The 25,128-nt window shown below is 38.0% G+C and overlaps 1 pseudogene; it reads left to right on the forward strand.

Annotated features, from left to right (window-relative positions):
* LOC118555453 (ADP-ribosylation factor-like protein 6-interacting protein 6 pseudogene) overlaps positions 1-16,665 on the forward strand; it is a 171,511-nt pseudogene extending 154,846 nt beyond the window's left edge.
* Positions 16,666-25,128: the final 8,463 nt, after the last annotated feature.

Raw genomic sequence — 25,128 nt, forward strand, 5'->3', positions numbered from 1 at the left:
GTGGCTCAGTCGTTAAGCGTCTGCCTTCGGCTCAGGTCATGATCCCAGGGTCCTGGGACTGAGACCTGCATTGGGCTCCCTGCTCGGCGGGAAGCCTGCTTCTCCCTCTCCCACTCCCCCTGCTTGTGTTCCCTCTCTCGCTGTCTGTCAAAATAAATAAATAAAATCTTAAAAAAAAAAAAAATGAATTGGTTGAAGCTCTGATGCTGGAGAACTGCTTGATATTGCTAATTAGGATCAGATCCTACTTGTTATTTCATTAATAAACAAACTGATGAATAATTAAAATAAAATGCACTTCTATTATTTACCACCTAGTATGAACATAATAACAGAGAAAAGTAAAAGTACATTCTTACAACTGTAGGAAGTTACATACACCCAAATATATACACACATGCATATGCATATATGCAAATTAGTGTAGGGAAGAGTTCCTTAAGTATTTCAATTACTGATTATTCTCTAGAACTTTCACTCTAGTCTTTTTTTTAGATTTCTGTCCACATCTCTAAGCTCTTTCCTTATTTTCCTTCAGTTTGAACTATAAAATTATCTTCAACCAAATAACAAATTAAAAAAAAAAAAATATATATATATATATATATAGATATAGATTTTTGCCATACTGCCATACTACCATATTACAGATTAAAACTTCCAGAGTCATGAAGAAAACTACTAGTACCACTTCCTAATTCTGGGGACCTTTTTCTTTTCTTTTTTTTTTTAAGATTTTATTTATTTATTTGACAGAGAGAGACAGCGAGAGAGGGAAGGGGAACTTTTTCATTTTTTTATTCCTTTTCTTTTTCTTATGTCACTTAATTAATTTGTCATTTTACATTTAAAAAGTAGACTCTTTCTCTTACTGTTTAATGTATATCCATGCTGGTTAATATGTTTAAGTAAAGACATAGATTCTTTGAGGTCTTGAAGCTCCAGGACAGCTCACAGGACAAGTCTGTTGTACAGTAGAATACTCTGTCTTCTTACAGATAGGCACTGTAAATATATTTCTCCCCTGAGCAACATTAGGTTATATAAACTAAATATGCCAAGGGTTGGCAAATATCACTAAACACTATAATTTATGGTGGGTAGGGGAGAAAAGGAAGAAATAGAATTGGAAGATTAGAGAAATACATTCTTTTTGTTTGTTTGTTTTGAAGATTTTATTTATTTATTTGTCAAAGAGAGAGAGCAAGCACAAGCAGGGGGATCAGCAGAGGGAGAGGGAGAAGCAGTCTCCCGACTGAGCAAGGAGCCGGATGCAGGACTCCATCCCAGGACCCTGGGATCATGACATGAGTTGAAGGCAGACGCTTAACTGACTGAGCCACCCAGGCAATCCTAGAGAAATATTTTCTAACAAACTTGATTCTCTACTCTCCCTAGCCATCTATTATTTCATTTTAAAAAATAATTTCTCATTATGATCATCTAGAAATTAGCCATACTAAGTGGAAACTAATACATAACTGGTATTGTATACTTACTTTAAATATCAATAGTAGCAAACATACAGACTGAAAAATGTTATTCAAGAATTGTTCACAAATATTACTTAATCTTACTGTAATCATATATTTCCTGCCTTGTCTTACCCAAAATCCAGAAGAAGAAAATATTAATAATTTGGGTCTCCAAGCCTTCGGACTCAGCCCAGAACTACGTCTGCCCCCCTGGGTCTCCAGTTTGTTGACTGCAGATCTTGAGACTTCTCAGCCTCCATACTCACCTGAGGCAATTCCTTATAATAAATCTCTTTATGATATATACAATTAATAAATATGTATACATCTCATCTGTTTCTCTGAAGAATCCTAACCAATACACTGTTCAGTTGGTAAATAGTTTCAGACAGGAAAGATGAAAACATTCTAGAGATCTGCTATACAACACTACAGTTACAGTAACAATAGTGTGCTGCATACTAAAAAAGTTGGTAAGAGGGTAGATTTCACATTATGTGGTTTTTGTCACAAGAAAAAGGGTGGAGGAGGATTTCCTTTGTTGAGGACAATATATTTTGAACGGCAGAGTCACTGAAAGAAGTACACAGACTGCTAAGGTAACACCCTTGAAGAAGATAATGCTCGCTTGGATATAGAAGTTCTGACGTTTCTAAAGTCTCTCATTATTTGCCAGTATTTAAACTAAATTGTATTTAACAGTTTGTGGGTTTCATCACTAGAAAGTAAGGAGCTTTGAATAGGCATTAAGATGTTTTAAGGTTGAATTTTTTAGATGGATATCAACTACTGAATTATAGAAAGTGTTTTCATAAGCCGGAAACTACCATTCCCTCTTAAGTTGTCAGTGGCAGATCCCATGTAAATATCATGAGAGTTGCAGTTTTAATATTTAAAGTCATCACCAGAATCACAAACACATCACAAGCTATTACACTTGTGAAACCTTCAAAGTGTAACCTGAGAGTCTTTCCAGCCTGAAATGAATCATAAGAAATGAAGTAAATTACAAATATGTCCCCAGCCTGAGGTTAGAAAGCTCATGAATTACTATACCAAAAGAGCCCCCAAGCCCTAAATATCATTGTAAACCTCATATACTTTGTTGTTATGCATAGAACTATTTATAATATCAAAATAATATGCTATTTGGGATTTTCCCTGTAATTCCAGTACTCGTAATAGTTATAGTTTGCTTCTCAAACTACCCTTGAGAAAAAACACACATTAACATGATCATAATGAAGTCACTGGAGGACTACTGTTGCTTAGGAACATCACAGAATTCTAGCATGGATTGAGGATTTATTATCATATGAGCCATTGAAATCAGCAATTGGGTGCTTTTCCTTTGATTAGATGCTATATATCAATGTGGCATCTCTAATACTTCCCAGTTAAGTTGACGAATGAAATCAATTTTATATTACATTACTCATTGTCTGTTGTTTAATTTGGAAATAAAATTGAACCCTTATAAATCTGAAAATACAAACTATAGAAATGTAAACACAACATAGCAAGTGGTTTTACTGTTGTAAATATTTTTAGTATTTTCTAAGTTTTGCTCACTTTCATGTTTTTAGTTCTCTTTCTCACCTTTCCTCTTTATCAAAGAAAACACAGAATTGATACATTTTTCAAAGGCTATTGATGCTTAAACGCTTACTCAAAGGGCCATTTCTGATTACTAACATATTATGAGCCATGGGGATTTATGTTTACAACTGCCGAAATAAATGGCTCAGGTTTTAGGTTTTCATGAAAAAGACAAGCCTCCAAACTCAGAATTTTATTATATATAGCACTAATTTTTAAAATGACATCTTAATGTGGAAGATAGAAAAACCATTTCAACGATCTGCTTTCTCAGCTAACCTTTACAATTGTGTGCCAAATCATTTTTCTCAGATTAGCTCTATGAATTAGGCAGTTTGGGAAAAATACAGCTCATCCTCTGTTCCATTTATTTATTATTTTTTAAAGATTTTTTTATTTATTTGATAGAGAGAGACATAGCGAGAGAGGGAACACAAGCAGGTGGGGAGTGGGAGAGGGAGAAGCAGGCTTCCCACTGAGCAGGGAGCCCGATGTGGCGCTCGATCCCAGGACCCTGAGATCATGACCTGAGCAGAAGGCAGACGCGTAATGACTGAGCCACCCAGGCGCCCCGCTCTGTTCCATTTAAAACCTATCCATTGATGTAGAATATAGACTGCGTCACTAGAGTCTAACTGATTGCTTCTACCTTCTCCTTTGTATTTTATGTATCATTATTAAGATAAAGGAATGATAGAAAAATGAAGGGGGTGGAGAAATGTTGGGTATATAACAAAGTCAAATTCTGAGAAAACAAAGGGAAATTAATGTTTCCTATTTGAGTTCAAATACCAGATTAATTATTAGAATAAGATAAAGAACAATTTGCCACATTGCTTGGCAATTTGTTTATGAGGGCATATCGAATACAACTTTAGGTGCAAGCCTAAAAATAATGGTTTCCTCATAGTTAAAAAGTTTTCTTTTTTTTTTTTAAGATTTTATTTATTTATTTGACAGAGAGAGACACAACGAGAGAGAGAGAGAGAGCACAAGCAGGGGGAGAAGAAGGAGAAGCAGGCTTCCCGCAGAGCAGGGAGCCCGGTGCAGGGCTCAATCCCAGGGCCCTGGGATCATGACCTGAGCCGAAGGCAGATGCTTAACGACTGACTAATCCAGGTGCCCCAAAAAGTTTTCTAATAATCAAGAAACTATATCAGATCATTTTAACACAAAATGATTCATTCTTTTTTTCATATTTTTTATTTAAATTAAATTAATATATAATGTATTATTGGTTTCAGATGTCTCAGAGGTCAGTGATTCATCAGTCTTATATAATACCCAGTGCTCATTATATCACATGCCCTCCTTAATGTCCATCACCCAGCTACCCTATCCCCCCGCCCCTCTCCCCTCCAGCAACCCTCATCATTCTTATCCGGGAGAATCTCATTTCATAAACAGCTCTTTCACTCATTTGATCAGCAGTCAACAAATATTTACTGAACTCCTTACTGTGTGCTACACATGATACGAGATGCAAATAATGAAGCTGGGAACAATACAGACAAAATCCCTGCCCTCTTAGAGCTTTTTTTAGTAAGAAAGATGCCTGAAACTAATATTACACTGTATGTTAACCGACTGGAATTTAAATAAAAAAACTTAAAAAAAAAAAGGAAGACAGGCAAAAAGTAAACAGATAACATAATCTCAGGTAGTGATAAGTTTTTCAAAGAAAAATAAAACAGAAATAGAATGGAGAATTATGTTTAAAAGCTTTTAGTTTTAGGGTTAACAAGAAAGGCTTTCTAAAAAGATGACATTTGAGCAGAGACCTGAATGATGTAAGGGAGTAAGCCTCAGGAATATCTCGGGGAAACACATTTCGGGGAGTGGGAGCAGAAAGTGCAAAGGCCCTGAGGTGGGAGTGTGCCTGGCATTTTCAAAAACAGGAAGGAGATCAATATGGCTAGTATAATGAGTCAAGAGAAAGAGTAGCAAACAGTACAGATCAAAGAGGTAGCCAAGAGAAAATAACATAAATTCTATCAACTATAAGAATTATAATTTAAGTATTGAGGTAAGGGAACACTGGGGAAGAAACTGATGCAGATGAAGAATTTCTGTTTGAAGCATAAAATATCTATTTAAGATTCACATGGAGATTTTGAAAAAGACAGTTTGATAAATGAGTCTAGAACTCATGGGAAAGACTGGAGATAAAAATATGAGTCAGCACATTGATGGAAATCAAAGTCATTGGACTGGATAAGATGACCTGGCGAATGGGTGTAACTTGAGAAGGAATGAGGGGCAATAGAGAAGTTAAGAAAAGGAAATAAAAGCAAGGTAAGTGAGAAGATACGGCCAGTGAGGTGTGGGTTAAAACCAGCCAAGAACAGTACCCTAAGTCAAAAGAAGAGAGGGGTCAAGCTTGATATGGGGACTAGTTGTTGCCAAATGATGCTAATAAAGTCAGGTAAAATGAGAATTAAGATTTGGCCATCAACTTGGGCAATTTGAAAGTTATTAATGACCTTTACAAGAGTGACTGTAGGGGAAGAGAGAAAATGAAAGTCCTATTGGAGTGTGTTCAGGAGGAAGTTGAGGTAAAGAAGTAGAAAGAGGGAATGGAGATGGCCCTTCTTGAAAGGACTAAGAAAAATGGAGATAATAAATGGGTTAAGATAAAGAAGATAAGAAAACTAAGACTGGTACCTGGAGGGGAATGTGAGGTCAGGGTTATTTTTAAAGACAGCAATGTGTTGGTAATTGGTGGTAAAGGTCCAGCAGGGAAAAGGAAATTGTTAATAAAGAAGCCAAGGGGATAATTGTAGAGCCAAAATCTTTTAACAAGGGGATAATTGTAGAGCCAAAATCTTTTAACAGGGTGGAATCCAGTATCCTCGTGGAAGTGTTGTCACAAATAAAAGCAGAGAGAATGGGCCCATTGTAACAAGTGGTGGGCAGGGTATGTGGTTACAGACCAGGTAGGCCCTAAATTTGCTGGTATAACTATATACTTATTTTCTGAGTGCTAGTGTATTTATTAATACTCCTCTGTCAAGTCTGCCCATTTAGTCCCACGCAAATCAACCTGAGGGTATGGGCTCTATTTAACCCTCTACAGTCAATTGATTATTTCTTTTTTTTTTTTTAAAGATTTTTTATTTATTTGAGAGAGAGAATGAAAGAGAGAGAGCACATGAGAGGGGGGAGGGTCAGAGGGAGAAGCAGACTCCCTGCTGACAGGGAGCCCGATGTGGGACTCGATCCAGGGACTCCAGGATCATGACCTGAGCCGAAGGCAGTCGCTTAACCAACTGAGCCACCCAGGCACCCAAGTCAATTGATTATTTCTGTTCTGTGGCTACAAACTACATCTAAGAGAGATGCCCTTCTGCAAAGGCAAACCAGAGCTCTCATGATGGAACCCTGTAAAAGAAGTAAATAGGTTTGTGAGAATCTGTCACTATCAATCTCCATATACCTCCATCTTTGGATAATGATAGCATGTTTTTTGTAGGCTCGAGCACAGCCACTCCCCAAATCAGAGAAAATCTTGTTTAGTCAACACTATGTTAAAAGTTTCTTCCCCAGGGGTGCTTGGGTGGCTCAGTCAGTTAAGCGTCTGCCTTCAGCTCAGGTCATGATCCCAGGGTTATGGGATCGAGTCCCGCATTGGGATCCCTGCTCAGCGGGGAGTCTGCTTTTCCCTCTCCCTCTGCCTGTCCCTCCCCCGGCTTGTGTCCTCTCTCTCTCACGTTCTGTCTCAAATAAATAAATAAAATATTTATTAAAAAAGACGTTTCTTCCCCAGTAATAAATGAGGTTTAGAAATAGGTCAGTGGTCCCTCTCCATACTCAGACGGACGTGCAGGAGATAGGAGGAGAAAGCAGAGTAAGGAGCAGCAGAGAGATGTGGAAAGGAAGGATTTCAAACCCTGGTTATTAAAGTAAGCATCAAACAACAACCTCACTATCTGCTCCTCAGACCAGGTCTCTGATTCTCCATGCCTGAAATAGTTGAATCCTGATCCCTCTGGCCAGGTAACAGAGGACATGGACCTCCTACCTAGCTCCTTCTACCCCCTTGGCCAGGCACTATCGTCCCGATCCACACTATGAAATTACACACGAGGAAACAGTTGTCTAGAAACATTAATCCTGTCTGATTTCCACATTGAATATAATCCTGGCCTACATTAATCAAAATTTTTTCTTCCTTCCTGCCTCAGGCAGCCCCTCTGCCTAAGTTATTTGAACTACTAGCTCCTTCCAGAGGGTGCTACCCTATCCATCTTGGTTTATTCCTTTCTTCCTCATAGCCATCCACTCCTAGTCTCCTATCTTTATTCTTCTAAATCTTTAGATCTTTATTCCTTTCTAAATTCATTCCTTGTTTCCTATGCCCAGTTTGTCTCAGACTATGACAATCATTTCTGTTGAAAATAAATAGGTCAATGTCTTTGATGATTAGTTCTCTACCTACCTTACTTAGAACAGTCCATTCACTGTTTTTCCTTCTGCCATACTGAATAACTCATGAGTTGCCTAAACCTGTCGTGTTATTTCATAATCCTTTGCCTCTTCAGAAGACTCCCTCTCTCCCTAGTATGGCATCCCCTAATCTCTTCATACATCCGTTGCAGGATTACAGGGTTCTTGTCTCACGGAGTCGAAGAATGAATCTTGTGTACACAAAAGGTGAAATGAAGTGAAAGTTTATTAGGTGAAGGTGAGAGCAGAAAGGAAAGGAGAAGCTCTCTAGAGTGAGGGGTCCCGAGTGGGTTGCCACTAAGGGCTTTTAGTGACAGTCTTTTATTGGGAACTGACTGGGAAGCTTGTGGCCGTGAAATTCTTGTGCCAGCTTGGTTTGAGCATGGACTATTGATAACACCCTTAATGACTTAATTCCTTGAGGTTTAGCCATTTTCTATGATTATACTATAGCCACCAGAGAAAAATATTCCCAACCATTGGAGGCCAGGTGGTCTGCTTCCTTATCTCTTATTCACTTTGGCTTAGGCTTCTGCCTGCCAGGAATAGTTTCAAAGTCCAGCCAGCAGTCCCCTGTCTCTCCCTGCCTATGCCTTAACCCTTTCCTTACTCACTTCTAAATAAAACTCAAGCCTCACCTCTTCTAGGACCCCATCTCTGAATATCCAGCCCTGTGGTTCTCAAACTTCGCTGCACATTAGAATCACTTGGAAGCTCTAAAAATAAAACTGGGGCCTGAGACCCACCCTCAGAGATTCTGATTTAATTGGTTGGGGATGTCACCTGGGCATAGGGATTTTTAGCACCTCCCTGGGTGATTCTAATGTGCAGCTGAAGTTGAGAATTCCCACCCCAGATGACATGAATGCCCTCCCACTGCAACTCCATATCACGTTACACATCATTATCAGGACTTCTCCCCTTGTACATTTAGTTGTCTGTGGACCATATTTTATTAGACTTTGCATCCCCAGTGCCTGTCCCAAAAAACAGAAGAATTGGGGCACCTGGGTGGCTCAGTCGTTAAGCGTCTGCCTTTGGCCCAGGTCATGATCCCAGAGTCCTGGGATTGAGCCCCGCATTGGGCTCCCTGCTCCGTGGGAAGCTGCTTCTCCCTCTCCAGCTCCCCCTGCTTGTGTTCCCTCTCTCGCTGTTTCTCTTTATGTCAAATAAATAAATAAAATCGTTAACGAAAAAAAAAACAGAAGAATGTTCAATACACAGGTTTTGAGCAAATGAAGGAATAACATTATTTCATGTTTATATATGGATGTTATTACTGTTCAATGAGGTAAGAAAACCTGAAGTATCTTGGGGGGAAAAAATCACATAAATGGAGAATAAAGAAAAGAGTACAGCTGGAAGTGGCTGCATGATGTGCGAGCCATGTTGGGAAAACTTAGAATGATTCCTGAGCTACACCAAAAAAAAAAAAAAAAAAAAATCAGGAGGTCTTTTAAAAAAATAACAAAGTGAAATAACTGACAATCACACTTTTTCCCCAGTGTCCTAAAAGTGTCAACAGAAATGAATCTCTAGAACTGCTCTTGTACCTGCTGTTTCTTAACTCTGATGATTAGATAACATGTCAGCACTTCTTTTTTTCATTTTTTTCCAACGTGGGGCTTTAACTCACAACCCAAAATCAAGAGTTATATGCTCTACCCACTGAGCCAGCTGGGCGCCCCAATATGTCAGTACTTATAAACTAACCTACCTATTTGATCCCAAATCATAAAGTTGTTTTTAAGTTGGAGGCATCTAATGCCCTTTACATTACTGAGGCATCTGGATTCTCCTCACTTTATTATCCATACTCTATCTTCTTATTTGAAGGTTAGCATAAGAAGATAAAAGTGGGCGGGGGGGGGGGGGGAAACAAGTACAGTAAAATAAGCATGAAAATAAATCCTGGGAAGGCGCCTGGGTGGCTCAGTCGTTAAGCGTCTGCCTTCGGCTCAGGTCATGATCCCAGGGTCCTGGGATCGAGTCCCATATCGGGCTCCCTGCTCAGTAGAGAGCCTGCTTCTCCCTCTCCCATTGCCCCTGCTTGTGTTCCTGCTCTCGCTATCTCTCTCTCTGTCAAATAAATAAATAAAATCTTTAAAAAAAAAAGAAAAGAAAAGAAATCCTGGGAAGCACTAGGAGACTAGATGTAATGCCAAACATAGTTTTATTGGAACATGCTCCAATTATGATATGTCTAATCTTGAGTAAATATTAGCTATAAATTCAATGATCAGATTATTAGGTAATATAAGCCAATTTTGCAAAACAAGTGAACAAAACCTGAATTTTTGTTTCATGCTTAGGTATATGTTATGATAACATTTACTTTTTCTTAAATTTGTAATGATAATTGCAATAAAAATCAAAGTATTTGGAACACATTATTTTCAAATTAAAGGGAAAGAAAACATTTTTAAGAAAAGTTGTCCCTGTCGTTGAAGATACAAGCTCCAAAGCTGATAGTAAGAATTCAACAGAATTCTATCAGTTTTCAGAGGATCTGGAATTGAAACTGTTGAATCCTAAGATGTCTATGATTCCTGACTTAGGTATAGACATGTTACAAAATAGGCTATGCTGGACACAATACTATTTACAGAAGGGAAGTATGCTACCGTTCTGAAGCTAAAGAACAAAGTAGATCATTTTTATCTATTTAGGGGGAAGTTGATTTGTTTTGCTCTTTTCTGTTTTGATATAATCAGCTATTATTTTTGTTACTGCTGCTATTTCTTTGGCCTTTGAAAGTAGTAGATGAGCACGAGTATCTGAGTTTGTATTACTGTAGCTGATGCTCTGGTAGGCAATTTCCACATTCCACTCATAACTCAGGAGAGGGAAATTGTCTTGCTTAGTAATAAATCCTTAGGATGAATGCTTGAAACCACAGACAACAAACGAATATTTACAAGAACTATTCAGGTAGTATAAAGGAAGGAAGCCAGCCATTAAGACAACAGGAAATGCTGGGAGCTAAAGAGAATTGCAAATGTCATGTTCCTTGTAAAGGCATTCAGATTATCATCATCATCATCATGCTGCCCACCATTTGGCCCCTACTTTAAATTCAATATTTTACATAATGGTTTTCCCTAAAATAAGGAATTTTAACAATAAAATTTGTCAAGAAATCACACACAATAAACTTTTGTTTATAGATACTCCTTAGTCCTAAACCAACTACATCCATTAGCAAAATTGCATGGCTGAAATAACTTGGCACAAAATTACACAAAAGATTTTTCTTCTTGCAACATATTTTCTTAGATTTACCTGTTACCTAATAGAGTTTGCAACTAGGAGGAAAGAATAAAGAAAATGTAAATATAGACATGAATATTTACTTAGTACCTAATATTTCTAGAATCTATACCAGGATTATTTCATATATTTGTTCATTTAATCCTCACAGTAGATTATAACCCAGGCACACTTGATGGAACTGAAAACAAAGATATTAAGGGACTTAACTCAAGATCACAGTAATACACAACAGAGTTAGGACTGGAACTCTTATTTTTCTGTCTTAATTCAGTCTCTTTCCACAGTATCATTAAAAAAACAAAACAAAACCTTATCCTTAATAAACCATTATCATGGGGGCGCCTGGGTGGCTCAGTCGTTAAGCGTCTGCCTTTGGCTCAGGTCATGATCTCAGGGTCCTGGATTCGAGCCCCACATCCAGCTCCCTGCTCCGCGGGGAATTTGCTTCTCCCTCTCCCACTCCCCCTGCTTGTGTTCCCTCTCTCGCTGTGTCTCTCTCTGTCAAATAAATAAATAAAATCTTTAAAAATAAATAAATAAATAAAATAAACCATTATCATGATGACATTAATGTTTATTGAAAAAGGTATATAGGTGTATTTTGAGCTTCTTTGTCCAAAATAGTCTTCACTGAGATTGCTTTACTTGGTAATTTCTCTGTGGAAACACTAAACAGTGAATTTTTTTACAATGTATCAGTAAAGTCTATCTTTCAACTACATTGACATAAAGCAAACCATCTTTTATTAAAAAAATCTAAAATAATTTTGCTGATGGAAATATCATAATTATGCTCTCTTGTAGAAAATAGCTGAGAGTAACATTTGGCATCACAGAACACTCTGTCATGTGAAATTTGTCTTAAAATGTTATTCTGGACAAGAGGTATTTGTCATTCTCCTCCAAATATCAAACATAGAAATAATTCTCAAATCAATTAAATGCTGCTAACTTAAAAAAATAGTGCAATAAATTGCCAATTTAGAATCAGATCTCAACGTCATCACAATTATGCCTGAAAGCATCTGGACAACACAAATTTCAATGTGGCCAAAAGCCTATTAATATTTTTGTGGTAGGATTGCCTGACCTCAATCATTCAGTTAGATTTGTGTGTAACTACTGAGAGGTGCCTCTAGAATATGAGATCTAGTTCACACTTGAAAATGAATGTTTTTTAAAATATGTTTCATCATTTCTCTCTTTGATTCAGTCTGAGAGGTATTTCGAAGTGGGAATTTATAAGCGTCTAGAGAGAGAATACATATATGTTTATATAATTGTTAAATGCAGGTGTGGAAAATGACCTCCACATATCCTCAAATAGATGATACATGCATGTTAGGAAAACAAGAGAAAAGAGTGAACACTTTAGCGCTTGTTTCCTAGGTTCTCACCACTATTGTCATCAGGGAGAAATGTTTTAAGTATTTAAAATACAGGCATTAAGGCAAACATACACATTTTAAAAACCTAGAATGACACCTTCACCCTACCCTTTGCTGAAGGAAGTTGGCTTTTGTACCAATCAAATTTAAGCACAGAAATATAATAGAAAGAGCAGCATCGAAAAATCAGAGCAGCATGTACTTTCCCCCATAGACACTCCTGTTATTGGTATGATACTTAAAATGAACCTCTTCCCCATGTCCTCTGTTCTCTGGGGTTAACCAGCTTTGTGCAATGACAGCAGCCAATCCTCCTGCTGTCTGAAGTCCAGACAGTAGCTAACCCTGCACCTTTCTCACTTGCTAGAAGTTACAGTGGCGATTACTAGGCATGTGCGAATAAGCCAGTACAAAGAAGACTCACTGCTAATGTGAGCATCAATCCCTGTCTTTGTGCAAGAACTATAAAACCGACTCACACAAAGTAACACATTGGCATCTCCATGATAAATATGTGGGATCCAGGCTCCAGGATGGCCCCCAGTGAACCTCATCCTTAGAATTCTCACCCCTGTGTATTCCCCTGTCACAATGGATAGGACTGGACCATGCTATCAATAGAATGCTGTAGAAACCACAAAGTGCAACTTCTGAGTCCTGGTCACAAAGCCTTCTTTCTCTTGGATCCCTCACTCTGGGAAAGGTGGTCACCGTGCATTGGGGAAACTCAAATAGTCCCATGGAGATGTCTTTAGGGTAAGGAACTAAATAAAGCCTCCTGCCAATTTCCAGCACCAATTTATCAGCCATGTGAGTGGACCATCTAGGGAGAGGATCCTCCAGCCCTAGTCAAGCCTTCAAATGACTGCTGGCATGTGACTGCAACCTCATAAAGAAAAACCCAAGCCAGAACCAACCAGCTAGACTGCTTTAGAATTTCTGCCCCATAGAAAGTGTGTGAGATAATAAATGTTTGTTGTCATTTTAAGCCACCATATTTAGAGCCAATTGTTTGTGCAGCAATAGGTAACTAATAACAAAGTGTTATAGATTCTTAGGTCACAGCCAAAACAGCAGAACTTTAGCCTCTGATTTTTCTCTATTGGCCGCACTGTGGGAATTAACCATCATTTGACAGTGAGTAGACAGAACAGAAAGGTATGTTTATGAAGTCTCTATTAGATATGGTATTGTTGTTGTACAAAATATTTTATCTATTTTTTTAAGCAATAAATCCCTTTGCAATTAGGGACAAGTAGTTTGCATTGTTACTTTGACTCTGAGGAGCTGAGGGCAGGCCACCCCAAGATGGGCCTCTTTGGCATGAAGATTATTCTGAGCTGAAGGCAGTGGAGACCCTACCACTTCAAGAGAAATTTTGCCCCTTCCTTAAATACATAGAAAAATCTAAATTAGGGGTCTTTCCCAGAATGAGAGCTATTAGCCTAAATAAATTTTATTTGAGTGACCCATTTGTATGGCAGGGCAAGCATCTAATTACCAAACATCTGCTTTTCTGCTTATTGTGCTGTGAATTGCATTCCTTTTTTCTGAAGTCTCAGACCCCTACCCCCCCTCTCCTTAGTTCAGGGTGACACATATACTTCATTTTGCCGAACTATCTTTAGAATTTCCATGTCTGCGTTGATTCCCCACATAGGATATTAAATTTGATTTTCTCCTGATAATCTGTCTCATGTCGATTTGATTCTCAGTCCAGCTAGAAGGACCCTTGAAGGGGACAGAAATTCTTGCCCCCTTTCAACTTTTTGTACACCGATGACTAAAATCTATTCCACATGGATTGGGAATGGAGTAGTGCGCAGGAGAAGAAAAATTTCAGTTTAAAGATTTTACTTACCAAATGTTCTGCACTTATAAATAATCTTTTTCGTACAGATAAGCCCTACCTATGCTAGGTTGAAGGCTTTAAAAATAGTTTTTAACATTTTAGTTACCAAGTTTATCTCAGATAAATACATGAATTGGCATAGATAGTCCTGATGTTGAAAAGTAACTTAAATATTTTCAGAACTACTGAAACTGATAGGTTAAGGTAGCAAATGTTTGATCATGCTACCCTTAAGAAACTCTGGCTAACTTGATTTATGAGCCTGTTTTGCAGAAGTGGTACTGACCACCGATGAGACTAGCTAAAACTGGAGTAAACCAGGAGGAATTTTTGCAGTTGTGCAGAAGGGATAAGGGTGAAGGAAAGTAGCCTCTATGAGGACATACCCTGAGATCCTCCTGTCCATTCCTCAAGTTGGCAGGCCATTCATTTTTTATACATAGGAGGGATGTACAAGCGCGTCACTAGGGGGCGCCTGCGAGAAGCAGTGATACCTTCCCTTCCCCTTACCTCACCTTTTTCCAACCACCAATCACCTACATCCACCCTCAAGACACCCCCCACCCCGTAAATTCCTATAAATTCTCAGCTTTCCCTTTCCTTGGGGATGCGGATTTGAAAAATTTTTTTCCCATCTCTGTGCTTGGTGCCCTGCATTAAAACCCTTTTTCTCTGCCACAAAAACTGGTGACAGCGTTCAGGCTTTGCTGCACATCGGACAACAGGATGCTTGGTCAGTAACACTATCATGGGTGGGTCACTTTTGAGCATCCAGGAGCCCCAGCTTGCATAAATCTGTGTAAACCCTTATTTCACTAGTTTATTTTTTCAATAAAATAATTAAGAATGTAACTTAGAGGGACACCTGGGTGGCTGAGTAAGTTAAGCAGCTGGCTCTTGATTTCGGCTTGGGTCATGGTCTCAGAGTCCTGTTATCCAGCCCGGGGTGCCCTCCCTGCTCAGCAGAGGTCTGCTTGAGGATTGTCTCTCCCTCGCCTGCTTGCCCATGTGCGCGCTCTCTCTCTCTCAAATGAATAAATAAGTCTTAAAAAAAAAAAAAAAAAAAGAGGGGCACCTGGGGGGCCCAGTTGGTTAAGTGTGGGACTCTTCGTTTTGGTCTCAGGTCATGATCTCAGGGTCCTGGGATCCAGGCCTGCACTGAGCTTCCCGCCGAGCTTGGAGTCTGCTTGAGATTCTCTCTCCCTCTCCCTCTGCCCCTTCTGCTCTTGCTCTCTCTCTCTCTCTCTCGAATAAATAAATAAATCTTTTTAAAAAATGTAATTTAGAACTTCTACAGCATATTTTTGCAAAAGTCTGAAATAGTTTTCTTTTTCCTGCCTCTCCCCTAAATGTCCCTTAAGCTACTGTCTGATTTCTCTCCTGCTATCCTCCTTTTTCTCACTCCTCAACCTACTGTAGTATGGTTTGTACCAATCATGCTATAGATACTATTCTAAGAAGTCACCAAAATCTTCTAACTCCCAGGTCCAACAGTCTCTCTTTGTATGCCCTTCTGTAAGCAGAAAGAGTTAGGGGTCCCCAGAAAAAGAAAGATGAGACGTATCTTTCTTGACAAAAGTCATTTTAGGCTCCCAGACATCTTGTGATCTATGCTATTTTCCCAAAGCACATTTCTTGCAAAACTTCCTGGGATTTGTTGAAATTGCAGAAGAACTGACCTCGGTAGATAATGATTTTAAGGAAATAAACAAAAACAACAACAGCAAAAATGTAAGAACAAACAGCCACTGTCAGGTCAGGAGATAGCCTAATCCTATCAGTGACAATAAATCAGGGGTAAAACTCCCATTGCTGGTTCAAAAGTAAAGATTGGACTAACATTCTTGAGTTATCTTTGCCAGCTCTAAACACCTTTGGGCACTCACATACTGGACCAACTAAGCCAAAGAATTAAAGATGCTGGCTCTTGCCAGCCCTGGTGACTTTGACCTGGACTCAGTCACTTTAAGGCGACTTTTGCCCCTCTTCCCCCGTGTGTTTCATGGGGAGCAGGAGGCGCCTGGCTGTCCTGTGAAGATGCCTCAGCACCCCTGTCCTGTCTGCCCCGCCGGCGGGCATTTTCAGCCTTCACTCAGGAGGACAGTTGGTGTGAGCGTGAAGTGGACGACGAGGACGGATGCGACCAAGTGTCCCCCAGCCTATGGGCGGAGTTCTCAGCCAGGGTGTCATCAGAGCCTAGGAAGGGCTTGTTACCCCAGTGGGACAGGGATGGGTCTCCGGTTCTGCTCGATCAGCACAATGGCATTTTCTGGGCAGTTGCAGGTGGCCAAGTCCAGGAGGTGGCCTGTCCATGGCCTCTCAATTCCCTGTTGGCTGCTGTTCGCCATCCTCCTCGCCTTCCTCCTCGCCATCGCCTACGTGATCATAAAAGAGTTAACATGCTGAGAATTTGAAGAATAAAGACAACATAGATACTGGGCTACTAGGATTCTGGACTCTACTTGCAATATCTCTATCTGCAGGATTCTCTTGCTGTCGATTTTCTTGGAAAGTGACTTATTTTGACTCTTTTGAGCCAGGAATATTTCCTCCTACTTCTCTTTCACCTGTCAGATACAAGAAACTGACCAGACATTCTTTCCACATAGGCTATATAGCATGGCAATTTTGAATGACATTTTAGTTGCTCTTAACTAGAGCATGGTGCCTCATGTAAACCCACACCGAAGCAAAAATTTTGGCAAAACTTAGTCATGATTGCTCTGTAATAAGAGGGAAGAACATCATTTGCCTATTCAGAAGACCAAGAAACCTGCTATTCATTGTGTGGTTCAGATATGTGTCATATCATTGTCATTATGGAGGACTTCCTGTTTATTTTTGTTTTGTTTTGTTTCAGAGGATCTTTTTAAGCATCATTCTAGAGCTTAAGCATGGAAAATATCTGAATATTAAGTTTCAAATAATTCCCTAAAACTGTAAGATATTTACCTCATCTTTTTACTTTTGTGTGTGTTGTCCTCATAAGTTATAGAAAGCATTTTAATGGAAATCAAACACAAAAATTTGAATACAGGGCAATGCCTACCTTTCCATGTGTAATACTACACTTCTGCTAAGAAATATTAGTAGTACTATTCAACTGCAATAGAAATACTTATTTATTCATGATATTAGGAAAACAAACAATGCATATTACTTTGACATTTTATAGAAGCTACTTTTAATCAGAATAGTTTTCAATAATTATAAAAATCAATAGAAGGTGCATCATATATTTTTATTTTATTTTATTTTTTTAAGTAGGATCCATGCCCAGCATGGAGCCCAATGTGGGGCCTGAACCCACAACCCTGAGATCAAGACCTGAGCTGAGATCAAGAGTCAGACTGCTTAACTGACTGAGCCACCCAGTCACCCCAATGTGCATTTATATTTTTTAATGGGGTATAACTCTTTATGTGGTTTCTTTTTACATATTTTCCTACTATATATTGAATTTGTATGTTTTTAAAATGGCTACATCTAGACAATGTAAATGTTATTTTTTAGCTTGTGCAAACTTAATGCCTACCAATTTAAGTAAGTATGTTGTCTTTTACAAAAAAGCAAAAAAAAAAAAACCCAAAAACCCAAAGACAAAAACAAAAAAACATACACTGACTTGAGTTTAAAATTAAGTAAACCTATTTTAGTAAAAGAAGATTAAAAAGAAAAGTAGATTATTTAAGCAGTTAAAATACGAATTTGAATTGTTCATTCAGAATTTGAATTGTTCATTATTTGTGTTTCCAAAGTTGCAAATATTTGTCTTGGTGTATATATGGTTACTCCAACAGAACTGATGTTATTTTGTTTTTAATAAATATAGATCTGAAATTTTTATATTTAGAAATGCTTGAACTACTCTGTTTTTAATCTCAAAAATTTAGTTACCAAAATAGAAAAGATATTTTGATATAGTGTATATATGTATACTTTTTTAATATATAGTTTCATAATTTTCCTATTTAAACGTTCTTCTATAATTGTGGTGTTAGTTTTCTTTTTCATAGTAACTAAGCTTAATTGTTCCCACTTCCTTTCCTGTATACCTGTTTAGAAAGTCACTTCAATTTTAAGAAGATGGACCATTTAAAATGCTGTTTTCTCTGGCCATGGAAAAACTTATATTAAGAAAGCATTGTGTAGCTAAACTCCTAATTCAGGTTAAATGGGAAATGAGTATGTACAGCCTCATTACTGTTACCTGCTAAGTGTTGTTACTGAGTAAATGATTTAATGATATTTCTAAAAAAAAAAAAAAAAAGACTTTTGCCCCAGTGCCATGCTGAATTCCCCACTCTGCAAACTCCTTCATGAATATCATGCACCATTAGCTTTAAACTTCCCCAGTTTTATTGTTCAAGGAGACACTGCTTTAGGAAATATCCCTGGTGTTCTCCTTTACTTATTGCAGGTAAAACCTTTCCTTTTCCTCTTCTTTGGCTTGCCTATGTCTTTTGGCTTGCCATCCACCAAGTGGTGAACCCAGTTTCAGGTAACACTTGATTTAACTCTCTGAAGTACATTGTGATGTTGTTGGGTGCTCCTCTACTAAATTTCATGACATCAGTCTTTCTTTATTCACTATTTCTCTTGGATGACTTTCCATCTCTTTTGCTGACACCTTGTGCTAACCTCTCAAATACCTGTTTTCTTAAGATGTCAATTCTCAGCCTTCTTCTTTTTTTTATATTACAACTTCTCCCAGGGCAACACGATTTTCTTCCTGATTTTGATTAAGACCAATATCAATACGATTTTCAAACCTCTATCGTCAGCCCAAATTTTTAAGCCTCAGAACTGTTTCCTCTAGGCCACTAAAATCCCCACCCAAATGCCTTGCAAACAAAATCTATTTCAGTATGATCATGACTTTCCCACCAACCTGCTCCTCTTCCACATGTCCTCTTCAGTTGGTAGTACCACTCTCCATTCCGTCTCATTCTGTCATCTCCCCTCCCACACCGAGTTGAGCAGTTAGTCTCAAGGTCCAGTTCACTCTATTTTCAAACTGTCTCTTAAGCTTCCCTCATTTCCCTGTCATTTCTTGTCCCACCATCTTCCCTATATTATTGAAATCTTCTCGGGGTGCCTGGGTGGCTCAGTCATTAAGCGTCTGCCTTCTGCTCAGGTCATGATCCCAGGGTCCTGGGATTGAGCCCTGCATCAAGCCCCGCATCGGGCTCCCTGCTCAGTGGGAAGCCTGCTTCTCCCTCTCCCACTCCCCCTGCTTGTGTTCCCTCTCTCACTGTGTCTCTCTCTCTCAAATAAATAAATAAAATCTTTAAAAAAAAAAGAAATCTTCTCTGATCTATCCTACTTTCAGAGTTACCTAAGAAAAATATAAATTGTTCCTGTTACTCTCCTTTTAAAAATCTCTACTAATTGTTGGGACACCTGGGTGGCTTATCCAGTTGAGCATCTGACTCTTAATTTCAGCTCAGGTCAAGATCTCATAGTCTTGAGACCCAGCCTTGCCTTACACTCCATGCTCAGCAGAGAGTCTGCCTAAGGTTCTCTCCTTCTTCCTCTGCCCCTCCCTCTGCTCTCTCTTTCTCTCTCTCTCTCTCAAATAAATAAATAAATAAATAATCTTTTAAAAAAAAATCTCTAATGATTGTCAATAGCCTATAAGATATAATTCAAAAATCTTCACTTACAAAACTCATTGCCACTTACTCACAGCTTAGCTTTTCAGGGCCATCCCCCAACACTCCCCAAAACATTCCTGAAAATCACTCATGTCAAACTATTTCCTCTTTTCCAAACACACCTTGCATTCCACACCTTTTACGTTTGTTTACTTTTTTCTCTGTTCCAAACCTTCTGTGCCACATATCTCTCCCTGGAAAGATCACTTTTTTTTTTAATATTTAAGATAAACATTGTCTCTTTTCTGGAGTCTTCACACATGCTTTCCCTAGTAATTACTTGTTCACTCATCTGTCTTCCCTCAGCACATTAAGTTTACAGTAGTAGAGTATTAAAATATAACGTATTACATTGTGTTGTAGTTCATTGGGTGTGTTTTTATTTCGTAGGGAAAGGAATCTTGTCCTAGTCATCTTTTATTCCCAGCACTGCAGCATGCTAAATCAGGAATTTAATCTAAATTTATTAAATAAATGAACTAACGAATTAATGGAAGCTTGAATGTACTATCTTTCCTCTCTCATTTTTTTCCTTCAACGTTGTATTGGTCATAAGCTCCTATTTATTTTACTTTCAGGTTGTCTCCTCAACCCATTCTTCCTTCTTTCCTCCATTTTCATTGCTTTGGTGGAACACCTAGATGCAAAGGGACATAAAACTGTTTAATCAAATGATGTAAAAAGAGGCTTCCAAATTTTTTTAATTCTATATGGGACTTAAGGCAGGGAAGAAAAGGGTTAATGCCTTAACACTGACACTTGGGTTGGATTCCATATGTGACTGTCAAAACTAAATGAACAATAAAATGATCATTGGAATCGCAAGATAATATTTTTGTGGCCCATAGAAAGTTCTGGATTATCTAATTACTGAATATGCAGTTATAATTCATGTTCAGTTATTCTAATATATTTAAGTCTCATCATTTCCCTTAGTTGACTTCACTACCATCTCCTTAGGAACCATCAAATGACATCTTTTTGACCATACTTCAAGTCAAATCACTGCTACTTTAGCCAACTTCTTAATGTTTAATAGCTCATCATAACTCTTTGTGTTGTGTCTATATGTTTTAAGTATATATACTTTGTGTATGTGCTTAACATTATTAAGTACATTCATGTGATGATAAAAATAATACCATAAAAACTTAAGTAGGGGCAAATCTCAGAGAACTCTACCCAATTATTTTTGAAAATATAGAATTTTATTTTATTTTTTAAGATTTTATTTATTTGACACAGAAAGAGAGAGTATAAGTAGGGGGAGTGGCAGGTAGAGGGAGAGGGAGAAGCAGACTCCCTGCTGAGCAAGGAGCCCAATGTGGATCTCCATCCCAGGACCCTGGGATCATGACCTGATCTGAAAGCAGACGCTTAATCAACTGAGCCACCCAGGCATCCCAAAATTACAGAATTTTAAATGATGTATAGGAAGCATCTGATTTCATGGCTTCAAATGATGGAATTAAATTTCTGTACCAAGTAGGAGACTTTCTGCCATGTTTACGCAAGTGCAAACTATAATCCAGCTGGTCTATCTGCTACAACCAAATTAGTGGATTCATTAAATAAGTGCCTGCTGTCATTGGTATTAAACACAACACAAGGAAAAAAAAACAGCAATTATGTAAAGCAGACTCAAAAGAGACTTTTAGCCAAAATACCCGCACTCGTTTCCAAAGTTTTGGAAAGGAGAACATTGTTTACTTTCATTAATTACCAAATTAAAGAGAAATTATTTAACTTATTCAAATGGTCAGCAAACAAAAAATAAAATATTAATCACCCAGAACCATATCAGTTTGTTCAACCAAAAAGTTCATTTGATTTTTTAAACTTCTGTGTATATAGTATTTATCTGTTTATATACTATTATATTGTACTATCTAATCTACAGTTCTGCACTGTAGTAATTAGAAAGTAAGAATGGTCACATTTCCCATATAATATACTCCTATTTTTGTGTGGAATTCTAGGTTAAAATTCTAAGATTTCTGTTTCCAACCATGACTGAGTTACCGGTACTAGATTAACTATCCTGGTTTAAACAACTATAAAGTTGAATAAAATAGATGAAGCATCAGATGATACATTTTTGGTGACAGGTAGCAAAGAACAATAATCTATGAGACAAAAGGAACCCACTGTGATGAGTAGTTCAATTCCCCAGACTTTGGTCTGGAAGCACTTTCCAAACCACTGCACAAAGACATGGAGCCCAGGCATAGCACAGCAGTCTCCTTTTTGTAGAAATTAACAAAAACTATAAAAATTGTATGAAAGTGAAAAGGATGCACAATAGCCAAAATGATCTTGAAAAATAAGAACAAAGTTGAAAGATTCACATTATCTGATTTCAAAACTTACTACAAAAGTTACAGTAATCAAGGCACTGTGGTGTTGGCTCAAGGGTAGACAAACAGACCAATGGAATAGAATAGAGTCTAGAAATAGACACTCAGTTATATGGTCAATTGATTTTTACACACATCAAAGTAGTTCAATGGAGAAAGAGAAGTTCATTCAACAAAAGGTATTGGAACAATCGGATATTCATATGGAAAAAACCTAACTTCAAATGTGCCTCTCATAGTTCTCAAAAAGTATTTCAAGAAGGATGATAGATCTAAACACAAAAGCTATTATAGGGTCTTAGGAATTCTTCATATATTCTAATAAAAATCCGTTTTTTAAATATAAGTACTGCAAATATTTTCTCAAATCTATGAACGCCTATTCACTTCACTTTTACATCACTTTCTTTTTCTTTCTTTCTTTTAAGATTTTATTTATTTATTTGTCAGAGAGAGAGAGAGAGAGCACAAAAGCAGGGGGAGCAGCAGGCAGAGGGAGAAGCAGGCTCCCCGCCGAGCAGGGAGCCCAATGCGGGACTCGATCCCAGGACCCTGGGATCATGACCTGAGCTGAAGGCAGACGCTTAACCAACTGAGCCACCCAGGCGTCCCTTACATCACTTTCTTAATGGTATCTTTGATAAGCAGAAGTTTTCAATTTTTATGAAGTCTAATTTATTATCTTATCTTTTTATGATTTGTGCTTTCCATGTCTTTTTTTTTTTTTTTAACTCATTTATTTATTTGTCAGAGACAGAGAGCACAAGCAAGGGGAGTGGCAGGCAGAGGGAGAAGCAGGCTCCCCGCTGAGCAAGGAGCCTGACGTGGGACTCGATCCCAGGACCCTGAGATCACGACCTGAGCTGAAGGCAGACGCTTAACCGACTGAGCCACCCAGGCGTCCCTGTGCTTTCCATGTCTTATCTAAGAAATATTTGACTCCAAGTTTGCAAATATATTCTCTATGTTTTCTTTACTATGTAGAGGTTCAAATACAAAAGGTTGTGTGTAATGACTACTCAGGTGTCTTCCTCAGTGGGTATTTTTTAAAATAAAGGATTTAGCACAAGTTCCTGAAAACATTAACTCACACTTCTAGACCAGATCATTGTTGGCGGTGCACAAAGGAGAGTTACAAATGTCAATTTTCTCTTTATTTTTTTTAAAGATTTTATTTATTTATTTATTTATCTGGAGGGGAGAAAGAAGCAAAGGGAGAGGGAATGAATCCCAAGCAGACTCAATGCTGAGAGCAGAACCCAACACAGGGCTCAATCCCAGGACCCTGAGATCATGACCTAAGCTGAAATCAAGTCGGACACTTAACTGACTGAGCCACCGTCTCTTACTTTAAATATGATGTCTTAGGGGCACCCAGATGGCTCAGTGGGTTAAGTGTATGACTTGATTTCAGTTCAGGTCATGATCTCAGGATCATGAGATCGAGCCCCGCGTGCTCAGCTTGGAGCCTGCTTAGGATTTTCTCTCTCCCTCCTTCTCTGCCCCTCCCCACCTACTTGCTCTCTCTCTCTAAAAAATAAAATTAATCAATTTTTTAAAAAGTTTTAAATATGATGTCTTAAAATTTGATCCTGAAAGAAAAATAAACTACATGGTATCTTGCTAAATTTTCTTGTATATCATAACAACAAACACTATAGAGCATTAAAATAAAACTAAACTGGTTCAGTTGGTAGAGCATGTGACTCTTGATTTTGGGTTCATGAGTTCAAGCCCCATGCTGGGTGGAGAACTTGCTTAAAAAATTTTTTAAAAAACTAAAAAATTAAAAAAAAAATTTTTTTTGACCCACATGACACTCTTGAAAAAGAAAATTTGTGTCAAGACTCAACAAAACTGCCCCACCTTGTGTTAAGGCTCAATAGAACTTTTCTACCAATACATATGGTATTTTCAATCGGGCACCATGCTGAAATTATGATAGATCCATGTCATCTGTTTCTGAAGTGTCCTTTATCTAATTACTGAAATTACACACACAAAAAAATGCCCAAATCTATTCAGTTACACAAACTAAACCTTGTGTGAATTTCAAGGGAAGTATGATATGCTACAGGTGGGACTGACACAACAGGAAAGAGAACTTGAGTATACAGGAAGATATTGCCTTACAAAGCAATAGGTAGAACACTGAGTGCTGGTCTGGCCACCTCCCCAGATGTAACCCCTCCCTCACAGTTTCTTATCTACATTCTTACACTTTAGGTATTACATTGATCATTAAACTAAGGGCACATCTCCATGAAGAACTGGAAATTTGAAGGAACAATATCAATTCATATATATCCATCTGGTGATATATAACCCTTGTATTCTCGATTGCTGATTCAGCAGAAAATCAAAGAGTGAGCCAAAGTAGATTCACCATGTGTACCAATAGATGAACTTGGACCAGCCTTTGAAATCTGACATAGTAAATGCCCAGACTTGTGCTAGGTTTTAGGAATACAAAGATGAATGAGACACAACTTAAGCCCTCAAATAGCTTAAGCTATTGAAATAGCTCTCAAATATTATGAATGAAGCCAATTTTACTGAGACATGACCCACACCCAATTTTCCTGACTCTTGATTTACAAACAAATTTGGGGAGCATTATGTATTAACTTTCTTTAGTAAGAGAGCTATAAATGAATTATTTTAAATTAGAATCTATCTGTGCTGCATACTCTTGGATTATATGAGCAGTTCAAAGTTGATAAATCATTGATAAAATGACATCAAAAATAGTGGTTTTTTTAACCTAAAATTGAGAATAGCAGCAAATTAGGAATCACAGTACCACAAGGAGTAAAAACCTAAAAACCACATTTCCCAGACATCTTGGCAAGCAATTTTCTGTTTTAAATTCTATCAAAGAGAGGCACTCAAAATGTGAAAGATTGAGGAGAAAGAGAAGCATTGTTCTCCTCCAGAAGCAATGCGTACAACATGTGTTTCTCAGACCATGAGTGCAAATAGCTTGTGCTGGAGGTGATCCAGAAGCAGGAGTGGGAAAATCAAACAGGGAAGGGAAAAAGCCAATAAAAGGACACTGACATGTGGATTACAACATAGTCA

The sequence above is a fragment of the Halichoerus grypus genome, chromosome 4 (genome assembly GCF_964656455.1).
Source record: "Halichoerus grypus chromosome 4, mHalGry1.hap1.1, whole genome shotgun sequence".
NCBI classification, from domain to species: domain Eukaryota; kingdom Metazoa; phylum Chordata; class Mammalia; order Carnivora; family Phocidae; genus Halichoerus; species Halichoerus grypus.